At 44.0% G+C, this 18,122-nt stretch overlaps 1 long non-coding RNA gene across 1 annotated transcript; it reads right to left on the bottom strand.

Annotated features, from left to right (window-relative positions):
• Nucleotides 1–3,233: 3,233 nt before the first annotated feature.
• On the bottom strand, nt 3,234–17,709 carry LOC112647971 (uncharacterized). The gene is made up of 3 exons (XR_003128618.2): nt 17,447–17,709; nt 13,449–13,543; nt 3,234–4,333 (listed from the first exon to the last, which is right to left on the bottom strand). It is a non-coding gene; the product is annotated as an uncharacterized LOC112647971 (long non-coding RNA).
• Nucleotides 17,710–18,122: the final 413 nt, after the last annotated feature.

Genomic DNA, 18,122 nt, shown 5'->3' on the forward strand with positions numbered 1-18,122 from the left:
TCTCAGAACCCACCCTGACCCTTAGAATATTCACTTCCATAATCCACTAACTGACCTATCCCCATTCAGGCACAATTGTAGGTTCCTGTGTGATGATGGTTTGTGACAAAATGTTCTTCCTGCAGGGTGGGTCAGGCAAGATAGTCTCAAGAAGAAAAAAGACAGGAAACAGGCCTTATCTTTGTAGAACTTTCTATCACACGGGAGAACCTCCTATCGATTTGCATCCACCAGGTATACTCTTGGAAGCCCCCTTTCAGTGTCTCCTGCTTGTCAAGGAGACAACTGCATGGAGTAAAAGACATTCACAAAGGCCCATTTCTCAGATCTGATATAAATCCCCTTTGCCCTCCTCATGCCCCTCTCTGTGGTCTCTTCCACAGTAAAAAAAACATTTCTAGGGGCACCTGGCTGGCTTAGTCGGTAGAGCATGCGATTCTTGATCTCGGGTTGGTGAGTGGAATCTGTCTTCATGCAGCAGCCAAAAGGATCCTTCGGAAAATTCTCTGCTCAAAACCCTCCAATGGCTCCCCATCTCATTCTGCATAAATGATGAAGTCTCTGTGAGGCCTATAAGGCCCTCGCCACCCAGCCTCCATGTGCCTCTCTCATCTCATCTGCTGTTCCCCACCTTGCTCAGTACTTCTGCAGCCCTGCTAGTCTCCTCTTCGTTCCTGAAACATACTAAGCATAGCCCCACAAAGACAAGGGTCTTTGCACATTCCATCTGCCTAGACGGTTCTTTCCCTAGGTAGCCACATGGCATACTCCCTCACCTGTTTCAGCTCTTTCTTGAAATCCCATTTGCTTTCCTGACTGCTCTATTTAAACTTGCAACTCCTGCTCTCATATCTTATATATTCATTTTTTAATTTCTTTTTTTCCATAGCATAAGTCACCACACTGGACCTCACTAAAATGTAAGTTCCAGGAGAGCAGGGGTTTTGTTTGCTTTGGTTTGGTATCTCCAGTGTCTAGAACAATGTCTGGCACACAGTAGGTGCTATAATCATACTCAAGCACAATAAATGAATGAACACAGTCAGGGCCTTGGTTCTTGTGCAGGACTGACAGTCATTCCGGTGAAGATGGGGTCCTCCATCTACTACTAGCTGTATGACCTTGAGCAAGTCATCTAATCTCAAACCTTAGCTTCTCATCAGTAAAATGAGAATAATATTTACCTCACAGCCCTGTATGGATGAACAATTTATGGAAAGTGCTTTGTCCAGTACTTCAACAAGTACTTGAAATATTTGTTGTTATCATTATTCTTTGATGTCACAAACACCCAAAGAAAAGCTTCGGCCACACAGTGAAAGAAAAAGAGCAGAGAATCCCTTTTTAACTAACTTCCAAATGGATGAGTGGCTGCAACAAAGGAACCTGTTGGGTTTCTCACTAGAAATTGCTGCATTCTCATTATTATAAAGCACACCATCAATAACTTCCTTAGAGAAGCAAAAAAGGGCATGGCAGGAAGTAGAAAAATATTTTCCAACCACTGCAGATTACAAAATAGACTCCTTGCATTAATCAAGTGTTTTCTTCTTCCAGTGGGGTAACCTCAAGTACATGACACAAGATAAACAGAAAGCCATGCTCCATTAAATTTATGAAAGGATGTTGTTTATTTTTATCACATCTATTAGACTTGAAAGATATCCCTTAGTTCTCAAATCAACATCAGCGTCCATGTTTATTTCTGGGTTGCTGAGTGCTTTCACAAATAATAAAAGGCTAATCTCTCTCGCAAGCTAGTCACATGCTGGAGGGCAGAGGTTTTCGGATGGTTAGGGCATGGTGATGCACTGCACAGATGTACTTGGGTTTTAAAGCAGCTTTTTCTGGAGTTTTATGACAACCTGAAATTCCATACAGTTCAGAAAATGCAAGTTGTCCTACCTGCTAGGGGAAACCATCATCTCTGGGGAGGCTGTTTAGAGCCTTACTTCGGCCTCCCATGAATGATAACCACATTGTCCATAATTCAGAGTAGTTTGGTACCCTGCCACTATCTGTGCTTCGTGCAGCTGACAAATAGCCTCAGTAACCCTCTTCTGTAGGGTTACTGCACCTCCCCCTAAGCCATCTCCCCTTCCCTCCCAGTACTACTTCCAGACTGGAGAAGTCTAACCAATGTAAAGGTCACAGCTAGGCCAGTGGAAGGGTGGTCATGCATATATTCCTTCCCAGCACTATGATTCTGTCCAGCGGTGCTAATACACATTCATGCGTGCATTTCCTTGTCCTGGGGTCTTTCTGCCCTATTTCTGAGCTGAACAGGGGATCAAGCAGTTGTTAAGCAGTGAAGATTTCTCTCTTTTATCTTTTACTATCTTCTCACTATCAGAAGTATTAAAATTACTATTAACTCCAAACAAAACTAAAACTAAGATCTCAATTTTATTTTTCTTAAGGAAAAGAATTGGTAGGATTTTCTATGGGAAAGGCTAAAGTACCAAAGGAGGGCTCAAAATATTCTCCAAATCCTAAGCAACAGGCATGGTGCGACTACAGTACTGTGGGCCAGTGGGGTGAGCTGTTGGTACTTGGAGATTTTTGTGTCTCACCATCAAAGAACATCTGCTGTTAGAGAGGTATTTCCACAAGCTCCACCCCCATTCCACTACTGTTTCCAGTAAATGTCCTTCCCCAGAGATTAAGTCCAGGACCAGGCCAGCAGCCTCACGACCCTCAACACACACATACTCCACCCCCATTAGTGTCATCAAACCTCTCCAACCTACTGCTTATCCAAAAATCAAAATTTCAGGTGGTTCACACACAGTGAAGACGGGCACGGTGCCTGGGATCAGTCCCCGCCAGGAAAGTCACTCGTTCCAACATAGATCAATCAGTGAGTCTCCCTAAAGATACTCAGACTGTTCCCAGAAAAGGCCCTGTGCTGGGGTGGGACCGGCTCTCTGGTCTGAAACTGGATTGCCACCACTCCTATGGAGTTCGGGCCATACTTAGTGATGCCCAGAGTCTGAAAAAGCGAGTCACCTGCCTTCCTATGAAAAGGCCAGGTCTTTGCATTTCACCTGAAAGAAAAGGTCACTCTAAAGAAGCAAGACACTCTGAGAAATAGACATTCCTTGCTCATGCCTGGGAAGGCTCTTATCTTTCAGGGAGAGACACTTCATGATTAAAACAATGCTTACGACTGATAAAAGGATGCTTGAAACTTCCTGATCATGCTAAGAACGCAATGACTTGGAGAACCAGGCTGGGCAGAGCTTCTAATTTTTTATTTTGTTCTTTGATGCTCTTTGGAAACTCCAACGTTTTGGGGATAAGCCCCTCCCGAGTGCTGCAAGGCCCGTTAGACTCATTCAGCAGATCTGGGAATGTTTCTCAATCAGGCCCAGCCTTAGTGTCTGCAGCTGTAAGATGGAGCCACTGGGCTTGATGGGCTTTACGATCCCATCCCACAGATTCTGTGAGAGCAATTCTTTTCCTTGTTACACTTTCTGGCTTTCTGTCCTGGAGTGAGGTCATCAGAGTGGTAACCTGTCGCCCCTCCCGGTTCCAAAAGATCTTTTCCAGACTTGCACGTCCACCAGTCTCAGATGCCTGCCCCAGAGGAGTCAGCTCTGCAGGGCCCAGCCGGGGGCCCCAATCCCCAGGGAAGCAGAAGGCACTTCCTGAGTGTCAGTGCCCCGGCCCAGGGGACACTGTGAGATTACTGTGTCATCACCTCTGGTTTATCGATCAGAATCCTGAGATGGGTCTTCACTTGTCTAACAACCTGGTCATTAAATCACACATGCCTTTTTTTTTTTTTTTTTTTAACTACCGAGTTTTTCCCCCGAAACTAAAGGTAAGGAGTAGCTGTGAGTCAGAGGTGCAAGAACAAAGGACACCATCCCCCAGAGAGGAAATACAGAAAGGATTATCCTCTTTCAAAGGTGCAATAATGAAATACTTTCCTTCCCCTGGACGGGCAATTTTATCAGGGTTCACTGCAGGGGGAACAAGATGCTATTGTCTTGATTTAATTGGCATAATATCTCCCCCTCCTCCAAACGAGGGTTTAGACATCTGCTAAATGCTTTCTGCTTGAGGATGAAATCCCTTTCAACTTCGCACACTTCCTCTCACCCAGGCTTCTCAGGGGGCTCCAGAGGGGACCATCCTTGCTTCTGTCCAGTGGCCACCTCCTGTGCTGTGCCGGCAGGCGCGGGCTCCTGGGGCTCCGCAGGACTCTCTCTGGTCCTGTTATCTTCACCCCTCACCTCCCCACAGCGTGGGCACTGGACTAGCCAACAAGTTCCCACAGAAGTTATAGAATTCCAAAACTGGAGTCCCTTCTGGATCTTTGCTGAGCCTGTGAAGACACAATAAGAGGCGTCCAGGAGGAGAACTCTGCCATGAAATCCTGACCTTTTTGTCCCTTGGAGTGGAAGAAAAGGAAGAGTTGAGTAATCGGCAAAGAGTCCGGCTGGCCAGAGCCTGTGTGAGCTGATTGATCCACCTCTGCAGTCCCTCTTCCTTATTGTTCTTTCCAGACCCTGGCCAGCGGTGCCCTCAGCCATCAGAGTCAGGTCGGTGGCACCAGGGCAGGGCTGGCCACTGCTGTTACCCCTACACCTTCTAGCTAAGAGAACATGAAGACAAGCTGTCCAGATACCATAGCTGCTGGCCTGCCCCTCTGGCAGCCTTATTTTCGGAGGAATTTGAGAACAGAGAAACTCAAAAGGGGATCAGGTGGTGGGTTGGAAGGTGTAATCTCACAAGGAGAACAATGAGAAGTCCGAATATCAAGCAGATGGATATCGGGAGACACTTGCATACAGAGCCACACTTTGTCCCAACTCTGAGCTTTCTTGATAACTGAATCCATGACTAATGTACCTTCCACCCACCCACCCACCCCCAAATCATGTATATTGATGAATGAGACCCTTAGATCTCAGGTTAGAACTTCAACTCAATAAGAAGTTAATAAATTCCTAAAGGTCAAATTAAACTTACTCATGGAAACACTATGCATTCTCCACCATTTTTGCCTCTTCCCCATCCTCCACACCCTCCCCATTCTGCAGCCAGGGAAAGAAAATTAAAATCTCGATAGAGTTATTTGTTTTTGTTTGTCTTTTTGTTTTAGCAAGAGCTTCTCTAACCCATCTGGTCATGACAGCGCTTTGGCACACGCATTTCAACAGCCCCATTCCTGGTGTGCCGTGAAACCTATAGAAAAGCCAGGTATGGGCTGCCTAGGGTGGCTCAATTGATTAAGCATCCAACCCTTGATTTCAGCTCAGGTTGTGATCTTAGGGTTGTGAGATTGAGCCCCGTGTTGGGCTCTGTGTTGGTGTGTGGAGCCTACTTAAGATTTTCTCTCTCCCTCTTCCTCTGCCCCTCCCCATCATCTCCCCTAAAAAAGAAAGAAAGAAAGAAAGAAAGAAAGAAAGAAAGAAAGAAAGAAGAAAGAAAGAAAGGAAAGAAAAAAGTCTCAAATCAGACTCTGAAACCCAACATGAATTACCCAAAGGACACAGCAGATTTAAATGTCAAGAAACAAGAGGTTCATAGTTGTTTTCTTCTTGTGGTTTTGGTTTTTTGGAAGTAAAGGGAGCTCAGAAAGGCCTCGTCGAAAATATCAATAGAAGTGGGGGAGTTCCTAGCATTATTTTCCACTTTTTCCATTGGAAAAACCTTTCATCAGAACTGGTTTCCACAAAAGATACTTCATACCTCCAGACAAAAAAAAGATACAGGAAAATAAAAGCCAACTCAAAGAAAGAAGCCTGTTTTACCCCCATTTGGTTGGAAGAATATGATTAACACTTATTTCTTCATTTTAATTCTGGAACCTAAGATTACATACATCATAAGCAGCCCAGGATAAGATCAGTGGCATCTACCTATGGATCCGCCCACCACAAGTGATGCAGGTACTTTGGTCTAGATGGATTTTTCCAAAGCTCTAGTGAGTCAAAGAAAGGTTGCATAAGGTCCTGCCTCCCAAAGCTCTTGGACTTCTGGTTGGAAAGTAATCTTTTCCGTCAAAGCCCTTTCCAGCCTGTGTGAGCAGCTCAGAAAGCAGAGTGATGGTCACCTCATTATATGAAGACCCCTGAGCCAAGAATGACTCAATCCTAAAGAGGCTTCCTTCCACCTTCCACCATAGCGATGTCTAGATCCCATTCACATTCCAACACACAAGCACACGTACTGGCACCACCAGTTGGCAGGAGCTCTGACAAGGAGTGTTGGATTAGAATGGGAATAAATCTGAGCTGTATCATGTAGGTTTGGACTTCCAGTTATAAGATGAAGATGTCCTGGGGATGTAACATAAAGTATGTACAGCAACTGCACAGCAACGGGGACTCTATAGTTAAGAATAGTACATTGGATATCTGAAAGTTGCTAAGAATAGGTCTTAAAAGATCTCATCAGAAGAAAAAGAAAATTGTAACTGTGCATGGTGACGGATGTTATCTAAACAAATTATGGTGATCATTTTGTAATGTTAATCTATATTAAATCATTATGTGGTACACCCCAAATTAATCCAATGTTATATGACAATTATATATCAGTTTTTTTAAAATGCAGGCTTGGAGCCAAGCTTCATTTCATGAGAACAGTGTGGCCTGCAGAGCCTTTTCCCTCTAGCAAACCAGGGGCAGAGGAGGGGTGAGAGGTGCTAATTTCCTCTAACCAGACCTCACTGAGAGAAGTGTCCACATCCACCCCAGACACGGCTCCGAAATAAAGGGGGCATGTGGGAGGTGTTAGTGCCCTCTTCCGAGTCAGTATTTCACTAAACTGCTCTGATTTTCTTCTCTAATACCTTTTACATTTAACATTTCCCCAGTGGCTTTCATTCAGGCCTCCTCTCCTTAGACCACAAGAGAGCCTAAGGGTAAACCACTGTCTGTTTTGCCCAGAGGGCTGGGCAGTAATCCTCCGACCAGGGGGCTGGGTTCTTCTCCAGCAGCACATCTGCGAAATGAGAAGAAAAACGACAGACAGAAGGGCAGAAGTGAAAGGTTTACCTTCCAAACCAGTATATAAGATTTTTCTGTATTTTAACCCCCGATTAAAAGTTCCTTTTGCAGCCCTGCTCATAAAGGAATGTTAAATATTAAAATATATATGAATGTATACACACACACACACACACACACACAGTTATTGGATCTGAGAGCCAAATCCTATTGCAGAATGAGAACTGTAATGTTACCTGGTAATAAAAACGTAAACAGTGATGAAGTCACCACAAGCCACATAACTGCTGGTTGCTGCTTAGAATCACGCTGTCTGCCCATGGCTGGGGTGTTCTAGAACAAATCTGCTCTGCTACTGAACAAATGAACAATTCAACCACTCTAGGCAGCTGGTTATCCATAATCTACCAGAGATGGGGATGCCCCTTGAGTCTTTTCCAAAATTTTCAGTTGTTCATATGTATGTATTTTTCTGTTGCTACTTACTTTTCTACCACCAATCAAAACCCCAGATTTTTCTATGAGTATGTGTGCATGCATGTCTGTGTGTGTGTGTGTGTGTGTGTGTGCATGTGTAGGAGAGAGAAAAAGTAGTATTACTTAAAAATGGTGTTTCAGAAAAACAATTTCAGCATCAGATTTGTCATTCTTTTCTCTTCTTTTTCTCCCAGTATATTTTTTTCCAGGATGACTGCGCTTTATTCTGCTAGGTCTTCTTTTTTCACAAGCTTTGGCCTTTCTGCTGCCCTGCAGAGAACGGTCACAACTTGCTTCTCCTTTTTCTTTTCCTTATAACAAGGATGTACTAGTTCCCCTTTTGTAGACACCTAGAACTACCACTGACCTCTTTTGTCATGAGGTTAAGACTTTTATTTCCTCAAACTATCTTCCAGAGTTTTGTTTTGTTTTTAAAATACTTCTTAAATCATAGAAAATTGACTGGAATCCTAGACATGCCGTTCCTAGTGTTTATGTGTTGTTTATAAAAAAAAAAAAAAGTGGAGAGGGGACAGGTAGTAAGAGAAGCTTTAAAACTTAAGTATACATTGAGCTTCAGCTGATTTATCTCTTTTGTGTCCTATGGATGGTTTTAACATCTTGTTTCCCAAAATGCGTTCTCAGAAGAGGTTGACAGTAAATCGTCAAGTACTTTTGATGCTACTCTTAGTTAGCAAGTTCCCTAGTTAACCAATGTATCAGGAGAGTTTATAGCCAACATTTGTTACTGTCGCTGTTTGGCTATTCAACCCGAGGCAAGGGCTCCGATCTGCAGGCCCGAGCACTGGGGAAGCAGCAGGAGGCTGGGTCGGCAGCCCTGGCATCAGCTCAGTTTGCTGTGTCAGTATGAGTAATTCACTTAGCTTACTGGATCTCTGGCTCTTCATGCAAAATGGAATTTCTGCCTACCCACAACTCAGGGACCTTGCAAGATTCATATGAAAGGACTTGCGAAGTTTTCTGCAAGGAAAAAAATAGGAATCATTAAATTGCTCATTCAGTCAGCCTTCTGTGTGGACACAACATGTGTGTCGAGCACCAGTGCAGGCAGAGGGATGAGGAGATGGGGTGGGCCGGTGTCTCAGACAGTATTACTATGACACCCAGTGTCACCCAGTCTTACTGTGTCACCCACCCACTCAGGTCAGAGAAAGGTATGGGGACAGCCACAGGGGGGAAGAGATGTGAATATCTCGAGTGACCCCTGCTATGAAAGCAGGAGAAATTCTGCATGTGAGCAATGGCCCTCGTTTTTTAAACCCTATGAGCTGTTGTCCTTATGAGTGTGCTTATCATTATCAGATGATTACCAAATAGAAAATTATCATTAGCAATTTTATTTTATTTTTTTTATAAATTTTATTTTATTTTTTATTTATTTATGATAGTCACACAGAGAGAGAGAGAGAGAGAGAGAGTCAGAGACACAGGCAGAGGGAGAAGCAGGCTCCATGCACTGGGAGCCTGATGTGGGATTCGATCCCGGGTCTCCAGGATCGCGCCCTGGGCCAAAGGCAGGCGCTAAACCGCTGCGCCACCCAGGGATCCCTCATTAGCAATTTTAGATTGGGAAATTCCACAGCCGAAGAAACGACTGTTCTGATCTGTTGTGTGCCCAGGCACCCTGGTAAGGCAACTGGATTTAGGACAACTGATGTGGAATCATCCACCAGTTCCTCTTGACAGCCACAATCTACCTATCACATGATATGAAATGTCAAACTGCTCACTTCAGAGAAGAATTTGATTTTGAGAAAATACTGTAAAAGCTCATTTAAAGCTGTAATAGATATTCATGGGAAATGCTTTTTTGCATTACGGTGGGATTCTTCAGTTTGCTATTTCTAAAAAAGCAGTAAAGGGGGTCCTGGGTGGCTGAGCTGGTTGAGCATCCAACTTTTGATCTCAGCTCAGGTTTTGCTCTCAGGGTGGTGAGTGCAAGCCCTATGTCTGGCTCTGAGCTAGTGTGGAACCTACTTTAAAATATAAATAAATAAATAAATAAATACATAAATAAATATAAATAAATAAATAAATAAAGCGGTAAATTCTTTAATCATCTCAACTGGGTGAATTTAAAAATAAATCTAAACCATTAAAAATTCCGGCTTTTTTTTTTTTTAAGATTTAATTTATTTATTTGAGAAAGAGAGAGAGAATGAGCACAGAGCAGGAAGGGAAGAAGCAGACTCCTCAGAATGTCTGGGTGGGTCAGTGGTTGAGCATCTGCTTTTGGCTCAGGTCATGATCCCAGGGTCCTGGGATGGAGTCCCACATTGGGCTGGCTCCCCAAGGTGAGCCTGCTTCTCCCTCTGCCTGTGTCTCTGCCTCTCTCTGTGTGTCTATCATGAATAAGTAAATAAAATCTTTAACAAAAAAAGAAGAAGGAGAAGAAGAAGAAGAAGAAGAAGAAGAAGAAGAAGAAGGAGAAGAAGAAGAAGAAGAAGAAGAAGAAGAAGAAGAAGAAGAAGAAGAAGAAGAAGAAGAAGAAGAAGGAGAAGAAGAAGAAGAAACCTCATCAAATAGGGAGCCCAATGTGGGGCTGGATCCCAGAACACTGGAGTCATGACCTGAGTGGAAGGCAGACACTTTACCACCTAAGCCACCCAGGCACCCCAAAAAACTCTGGCATATGTTAGGGTTATCATTCATGTGTATACCTAAAACCGCTAAGATTTGTTTAGGTAGAACTTAAATAAAGCATCGACACTGTTTTTCACTGGGGAACCCTGCTGTATACCTCCATGAGAGCATTTCCCTGGCTCATTGAAGGGAATGTGCATCTCTTACCTGCCATATGCAGGATTGAACATATGAAGAGTTGGGGCCACTTTTGTTTGATCAGGTCAGGGGGCTCCAGGCCCCCAAGACCAAAGTAGGATTAAGAGGCTTTCAAAATATCTAACATATTTATTCTGATATTATTTATCTCTGTATCCATCTCCCCCTACTAGACTACCTCCTCTAGGGTAAATATTTCATTCATTCCTTTATTCATTCACTTACATATACCTCTAGCTTCTAGCTTTGTCCCTGGCATTCGCTAGATGCTCAAAAAGAGTCAGATGGTCCCAGCAGACTTCCACATCTCTCCTTCTCCTTCCCCTCATTGATGTTGTAAGGAGGGTGCTGTCACCTGTCTACCAAAACTGAACTCCAGGCCATTCCTATGTCCCTTCCTTGAACACTCCAGCCTCTCACCACAGGACTGGGCTGAGCTACTGGACAAAGCCACCCCCTGTGATTCTCCAGCTCCCATTAGCCTCTGAATGAATGCTAGATGGTGGCATCTAAACTGCGTCCCCCCACCCTTTTCTTTTGGAATAAAGTCCAAGGGCCATAATGAAAAGCGCTATACTTTAAGTCCCCTTGGCAGGGCCAGCTTCAGGGACCCACTACCTGTGCCACCTGGTGCTTAGAAGAATGCCATGTTTTGCTCAATGTTCTGCTGTCACTCTCTTGAAACTCTTAATAATTCTAGAGTTATTAATAATTTTCATTTTGCATTGGGTCCTACAAATTTTGTAGCCATCCTGTCTCTCAGGCACGGGGCATTAACAATGAGTAAGTGGAAGGGTGGAATCAAACTAAGCTTATCAAATAATGTCTTTGAAAAGAAATAAGACCGAAGAGTAAGCTTTTATCATTGGCCAGCTTGTAAACAGGAAATACCTGTAAATGCAAATTTGGTGGAAATGGGTCCTTCTTAAAGGAAAAGCTGTGAGCACAAGAGAAAACATTCTTTGATGCCTGTGACATTTCTTGGGTTTGACTCAGTTGGCAGGAAGTATAAAGAAATTTAGAAGTTGTAGTGGTAGGGTAATGAAATTAAGGGAAAATGTATTTTACTTTAGATGTTTAAAGCCTACCCTAAATTTAGTGGGAAATAAACACTGGGGGGAAAAATTATAGAATCCAAGGAGAACTTGAATGGAAGGTAATATGAAATGTACTATGGATTTAACCTGAGACTATAGACTCTCTGTCACATTTTATCCTAGCAGTTCAAAAAAAGAAAAGAAAAGATGATTATGAGATAAGATTCCAGGAAAACATGGCTAGTTATATCTTTAACGCTTATCAAAGAAGTCTTGAAGAGATCTGAAGAAAAACAACTTGAATTTTTTGGAGGGATTTAGTAAGGCATTGTGAATCTGTGTGTGTTTTTCCAGGTTAAATTTCTAAGCTACAGGGAAAAAAATCACAGCCTTCAATATCAAAGGCAGACAAGAGTCAAATTATTAGGTGGCCCATCCAATCATTTTATTCCTTATACCTGTCCCATGGAATATCTTCTATCAAAGTCACTATAATATTGTTTATTACCTTCTATAATGAATTTAACAGCATTCATTTATCTTTAAAAACATTTAAAAAAATATTTTATTTATTTCAGAGAGAGAAAGCATGAGAGCAGAGGGAGGAGTAGTGGGAGTAGACCCCTTACTGAGCAGGGGTCTTCATTTATTTATTTATTCATTTATTGCTGAAGATGTTGAGCAGGGAGCCAGACATGGGGCTTGATCCCAGGGCCCTAGGACCACAACCTGACCCGAAGGCAGACGGCCAACTGACTGAGCCACTCAGAACCCCCTAAAAACAATTTTTAAATAAACTTTCCACTTTAAAATAGTTTTAGGGGCAGCCCGGGCAGCTCAGCGGTTTAGCGCCGACTTCAGCCCAAGGCATGATCCTGGAGACCCGGGATTGAGTCCCACATCAGGCTCCCTGCATGGAGCCTGCTTCTCCCTCTGCCTGTGTCTCTGCCTCTCTCTCTCTCATTCTGTGTCTCTCATGAATAAATAAATAAAATATTTAAAAATAAAATAAAATGGTTTTAGATTTATAAAAAAAAAATTGCAAAGGTAGTACAGAGAGTTCCCATATAGCTCTCACCTAGTACCTCCCATTGCTAACATCTTACGCCACCATAGCAGTTTTTCACAAAGAACCCAATACCGATAAGAGACTATCAACTAAATTTCATGCTTTAAGGGCACCTGAGTGGCTCAGGTGATTAAACATCCAACTCTTGATTTGGCTCAGGTCATAATCTCAAGTCGTGAGATCAAGCCCCAGGTCAGGCTCTGTGCTCAGCATGGAGTCTACTTGAGATCCTCTCTCTCCTTCTGCCCTTCCCCACACTCATGCACATGTGTGCACTCTCTCTGTTTCTCTCAATAAATACATTTTTAAAACTTTTTTTTTTTAATTTTGTGCTTTATTTTGATTTCATTAGGTTTTCCACTAATACCTGTCTCTGTTCCCAGGATCTCATCCAGGATAGCACATTGCATTTAGTAGCCATGTCTCAGGTCTGTGACAGGTTATCAGACTTTTCTTGTTTGTCAAAGACTTTGACAATTCTGAGGAGCACTGGTTAGGTATCTTGTTGAATGATCCTTAATTTGGATCTATCTGATAATTTTCTTATGGTTAAACTAAGGTTATGGATCAGAGGACCACAGAGATAAGTGCTCTTCTCATGACATCACATCAAGGGTATATGCTGGCAACACAATTTATTGCTGAAGATGTTGACCTTGACCACCAAACCAAGAGAGTATTTGCCAGATTCCTGCCTGGTAAAGGTACACTCCCTCCCCATTCTTGCCATACTCTACCTGCTGGAAGCAAGTCACCAACCACAAACCACAAACTACACTCAAGGTGGGGAGGGGTTAGAGAGGAGCTTAGGTCCACCTCCTGGCAGGAGGGGTATCTAAGGAAATTATTTGGAATTCTGACAAGAAGGATTTTCTTCTTCTCTCCTCATTTATTTGTATCAGTATGGACACATGGGTATTTATTTTATACTTTGGGTTATAACCTTGTACTACATTATTTATTCTGTTGCTCAAATTGTTCTGCTTTGGCTGTTAAGACCTCTTTCAGGTTGGCTCCTGTATCTCTTTGACACCCACCCCCCATCCTTTTGTTTGGGTTGGGTTGGGTTGGGTTGGGTTGGGTTTAGCACTTTCCTACCTTCCAGCACTATGAGGTTCTTCAGGCTTATTCCTGCACTTCCCTGCCCCAGCCGGTGCATTGGCCTCTTCTCCAAGGAGCTCTTGTTCCTTTTCCTGGAGAATGATATTAGATTTGCATGCTGGGGTTACCTATCATTTTCTTCCTATGCCAGTCATCAACCTCAATTCTTAGCCACTCGTCTACTGAAACATCTCTGTAGCTCTGATTATCTACAGAACATACTCCAGGCTCCTTGGCCTCACATCAAGGCTCTCTCACCATTAGTTCCCAATCCAGCTTCCCCAGGCTTATCTCAACCCCCAGAAGTCTCTTACACCTCAGCCAGATACCTTATACTCCACAGGGTCTTAAACTCTCCTTACCCTCTCCTGCCTTCCCAGCTTTGCTTATCAATTCCTGCCACTTGGCCCATTTTTTCTCTACAATTTCAGTGTCAAAAATCTCTCCCCACAGCACAGGATGCTTTGTCTCCCCCCACCAGCTTTCCAAGTCGTCCCAAAAGAGCATAATGACTTCTTCATTTAAGATCACAGAGCTACAAGCTTCAGATGTGAAAAGCATGAGTAACCTACAAATTATTTTGAGATCTCTGGCTTCGTTTCATTCTCCTACAACTTATTTGCAGGTGGAGAAATCAAAGCTGGAGATGGTAAAGTGACTTTGCCAAAGTTACACAGCTAATAAGAGACCAAAACCAATATTAGAACCCAAATCTTCTGATTCTAAATCCAATGCTCTTCCTATCAGTCCATTTGACATTTCACTATCTTTATTTGGACACCTGAGACCTCTCTTACTTGACCATAGCCTCCATAAGGACGGGGGCTATATCCCACATATTTTTATAGGACTAGGACTCCTAGCACCTAAAAACATATTTGTTTGTTTGTTTGTTTGTTTGTCTGTTTAAAGATGTATTTATTTACTTGAGAGAGTACAAGTGTATGTGCATGAGGAGGGGGGAGGGCAAGAGAGAGGGAAAGAATTTCCAGCAGACTCTAGCTGAGAAAAGAGCCCCAATGTGGGGCTTGATCTCACAACCCTGAGATCATGACCTGAGCCAAAACCAAGAGTCGGGTGCTCAACCAACTGATCCAGCCTGGCGCCCTCCAAAAATATGTTTCAGTATAGTAGGAACTTGATAATTATTGACTAATAAATGAATAAACAAAATCTCTCTAAAACAAAAAGAATATATCAATCTACTTTTCCACAAGGAATTATGTGATCCTGACCTCTCTCTAACCTACATGATCACTACCACTAGCATTACACTTTCTGTATTTTGTTTTGTTTTTATTTGTCTTTGCCAACTTTACAGGCAAAAACAAGGTCATGTTGTTGTCTTAATTTTTTTTTTAAGATTTTATTTTTAAGTAATCTCTACACTCAATGTGGGGCTTGAACTCACTACCCTAAAATCCAGAGTCACATGCTCTACTGACTGAGCCAGCCAGGCACCCCTAATTCATGCCTGTTGATTACCAATGGCTTTGAACATTTTTCATGTATTTACTGGTACTAGATAATTCTTCTATTTCATTTCTCTGTCCATTTTTCCATTAAGGTAATAGTGATTTTCAAAAAAAAAAAAAAAAAAAAAAAAGGTAATAGTGATTTTCATAATGATTGAAAAGAGCTCTTTATATATTAAGAACATTGATCCTTTGTAACTTTTTTTGCAAATATTTTCTTCTTCATAGTTTAACAACTCTTAATTTTACTTACATGTATTTTTACATTTTTAAAAGTTTATTTATTTTTCAATAATCTCTACACCCAACATGGGGCTCGAACTCACAAACCCTGAGATCAAGAGTCACAACAAGCCCTTCTACTGAGCCAGCCAGACATTCCAATTATATTTACATTTTTAGATGTACCAGCTTCAAAATTTATGGGACAAATGTTGATTGCAGTATAATTATAAGAAAAAAACTGGAAACAGTATAAACATCCAATAAAGAATAACCAAAATGCAGTGTATCCATGCAGCTAGAATGTTATTCACTGATTTTAAAAACAAGCTTTTTTTAATAAAAGTAAGATACTTTTATACTTTCTACCAAATATTAGATGAAAAAGTATATAACAGGGGCACCTGGGTGGCTGAGTCGGTTAAATGTCCAACTCTTGGTTTTGGCTCAGGTCATGATCTCATGGGTGGTGGAATTGATCCCCACTTTGCGTTCCATTCTTGGCGGGGAGTCTGCTTGAAGATTCTCTCTGTCTGCTCTTCCCCCTACTTACACGCACTTGTGCTCTTTCTCTCTGACACAAATAAATAAATCTTTTTTTAAAAAAACTGTATAACTATAGTATGGCCCTAATTTAAAATATATACTCCATTAGAAAAAAAATAGTTGAAGGCAAATTCAGAAAATGATTAGCACTGGTTACCTTTGGGTTATGGAAGTGTAGGTAATCTTTAATTTCTTCCCTAAATATTTTTTTCCAAATCTTCTATGATGAATACGTATTTATGAAGAAGGAAAAAATATGTTACTGAACACCATCAAAAAGTGTGCATTTAAGAGGCATGTTGAGGGTGACAGGGTTCTTAGGAAGTGCCTATAACTTCCATTTGCCAAAGAGAGAAAAATGTTCTGCCCAGAGCCCAGAACATCTTTCCCAAGGTGACCCACAAGTGTAAACTCTATAGCCCTCCATTTCCAGAGAGTTGCTTGGCAACCCGTGCCCCCCCCCCATAACCTCTCAATAAATATATTCTCACACATCACACACAGGACACATCTAGATAAGAAAGCAGGCAGCATCTATAACTCTGTGAGAGAGCAATCAAATAAAAGATGCAGAACAGACCACAAATTCCCAGAATCAACGGTGTCCTCATACCCCAAATGTCACCATAAGCCAGCATTTACCATAAGAAGCCAAACAGTTGTGCCTCCTAGTTATCAAGGCATGTCACATTTCTCAGTGACCCCGGGAGGGGCGGGGGGGATCGTAACCTGCTAATGCCAGCCAGAGCATTCTTGGAAATGCCACCTGCCTAAGCCAACCCTTCTGAGAACAGAGGCATGGATCACAGTCATTGGTGAGGGAGCTCCAGAAGTTATTGAGGGATGAGTGTGTCTGTGAGAACACTGGTCCTGGTGAGCTTCCCCCAGGGGAGTGTGGCTCTGTCTGCACTTAGCACAGGCATGCTAGAACTTCATACCACTGTTTTTCCAGTAAGTACCCTGGACTTCCCTGGTCCTGCGGCTTTCTGGTTTTCAGAGAAGAAAGTCCCAAAGCAGGCTCCTAGACACTGGGGAACCAGAGGATCTTCTGGTTCTCCCCTTTAATCTTTGCTTTAAATCCTAAGGGCAGAGAAAGAGTGGTTGACGCCTGCAGGCTGTCTCCCAGGATCTGTGTCTCCTGGCTTCTGGGTTCAGCAATGGGCAACGAGGGCTTCTTGTAGGAGATGAGGAGGAGGGAGGGCATTTCTCTCCCTCCCTTCTCTCTGCAAGTAGAGCATGCGTCTCCTCCAGTCCAGCTCCTGCACCTCCTCCACCCCCTCCAGTCCCACTCCAGCACCTCCTCCAGTCCCGCTCCTGCACCTCCTCCAGTCCCGCTCCTGCACCTCTTCCAGTCCCGCTCCTGCTCCTCCAGTTCAGCTCCTGCACCTCCTCCACCCCCTCCAGTTCAGCTCCAGCACCTCCTCCAGTCCAGCTCCTGCACCTCCTCCACCCCCTCCAGTCCCACTCCAGCACCTCCTCCAGTCCGGCTCCTGCACCTCCTCCAGTCCCGCTCCTGCACCTCCTCCAGTCCCGCTCCTACCTCCTCCAGTCCGGCTCCTGCACCTCCTCCAGTCCCGCTCCTGCACCTCCTCCAGTCCCGCTCCTGCACCTCCTCCAGTCCCCCTCCTGCACCTCCTCCAGTCCCCCTCCTGCACCTCCTCCAGTCCCGCTCCTGCACCTCCTCTAATCCAGCCCTGCTGAGGTTTCTGCTTCTGCCAGCCGACCCCAGCCCCTACTTGCAAGTAATGTCACCTCCTTCTCTTGTCCCTCCAGCCGGAGGCGGTGACGGCTTCCTGCTGTAGCTACCCTTCGGCGGCCTCGCTGTCCCGCTAACCCTCGGTTGGCTTCTCAGCCATTGGGTGACCCGCGTGACCGACTCTTGGGAGTGACGTCCCTCTGTCGGGAACCCTGGGGCGGTGCCGTGTTCCCGGGTGCACACTGGCCTGGCAGGCACGGCGGTGCCCACCTGCTTTCCGTTCCCAGATCCAAGCGTGGCCAGAAACGGGACCGAAAGAACCCGGGCTTCGCGGGCAGGAAGGCGCATGCGCGCAGCTCTGAAAACCCGCACAAGGCTGCGCGTTGCCCGCAGCAAACCGCCTCGCAGCAGAGACCTTTTGTTTTTGTTTCTGCTTTTGAAGATTTTGTGTACTTATTTGGTGGTTTGTTTAAGAGGGGGAGCAGCGAGGGAGATGGGCAGACCCCGTGCGGGGCTGCATCTCACACACACACCCGGGATCGCGACCTGAGCCGACACCCAGAGGCTGCACCACCCACGAGCCCCCACAGAGATGTTTCGTGACCTCCTGGCGAGGACTGGCCGCGTCATGGGGGCTACACATGGTTGTGAAAGCCCGTCAAGACTTTTCTTCCAAACCCTGGGAAGATCAGCGCTGGGGTGGCCGGCATGGAGCCTTTGGCCTGACTTGCG

This window comes from Canis lupus, chromosome 7 (genome assembly GCF_003254725.2).
Source record: "Canis lupus dingo isolate Sandy chromosome 7, ASM325472v2, whole genome shotgun sequence".
Taxonomy (NCBI): Eukaryota; Metazoa; Chordata; class Mammalia; order Carnivora; family Canidae; genus Canis; species Canis lupus.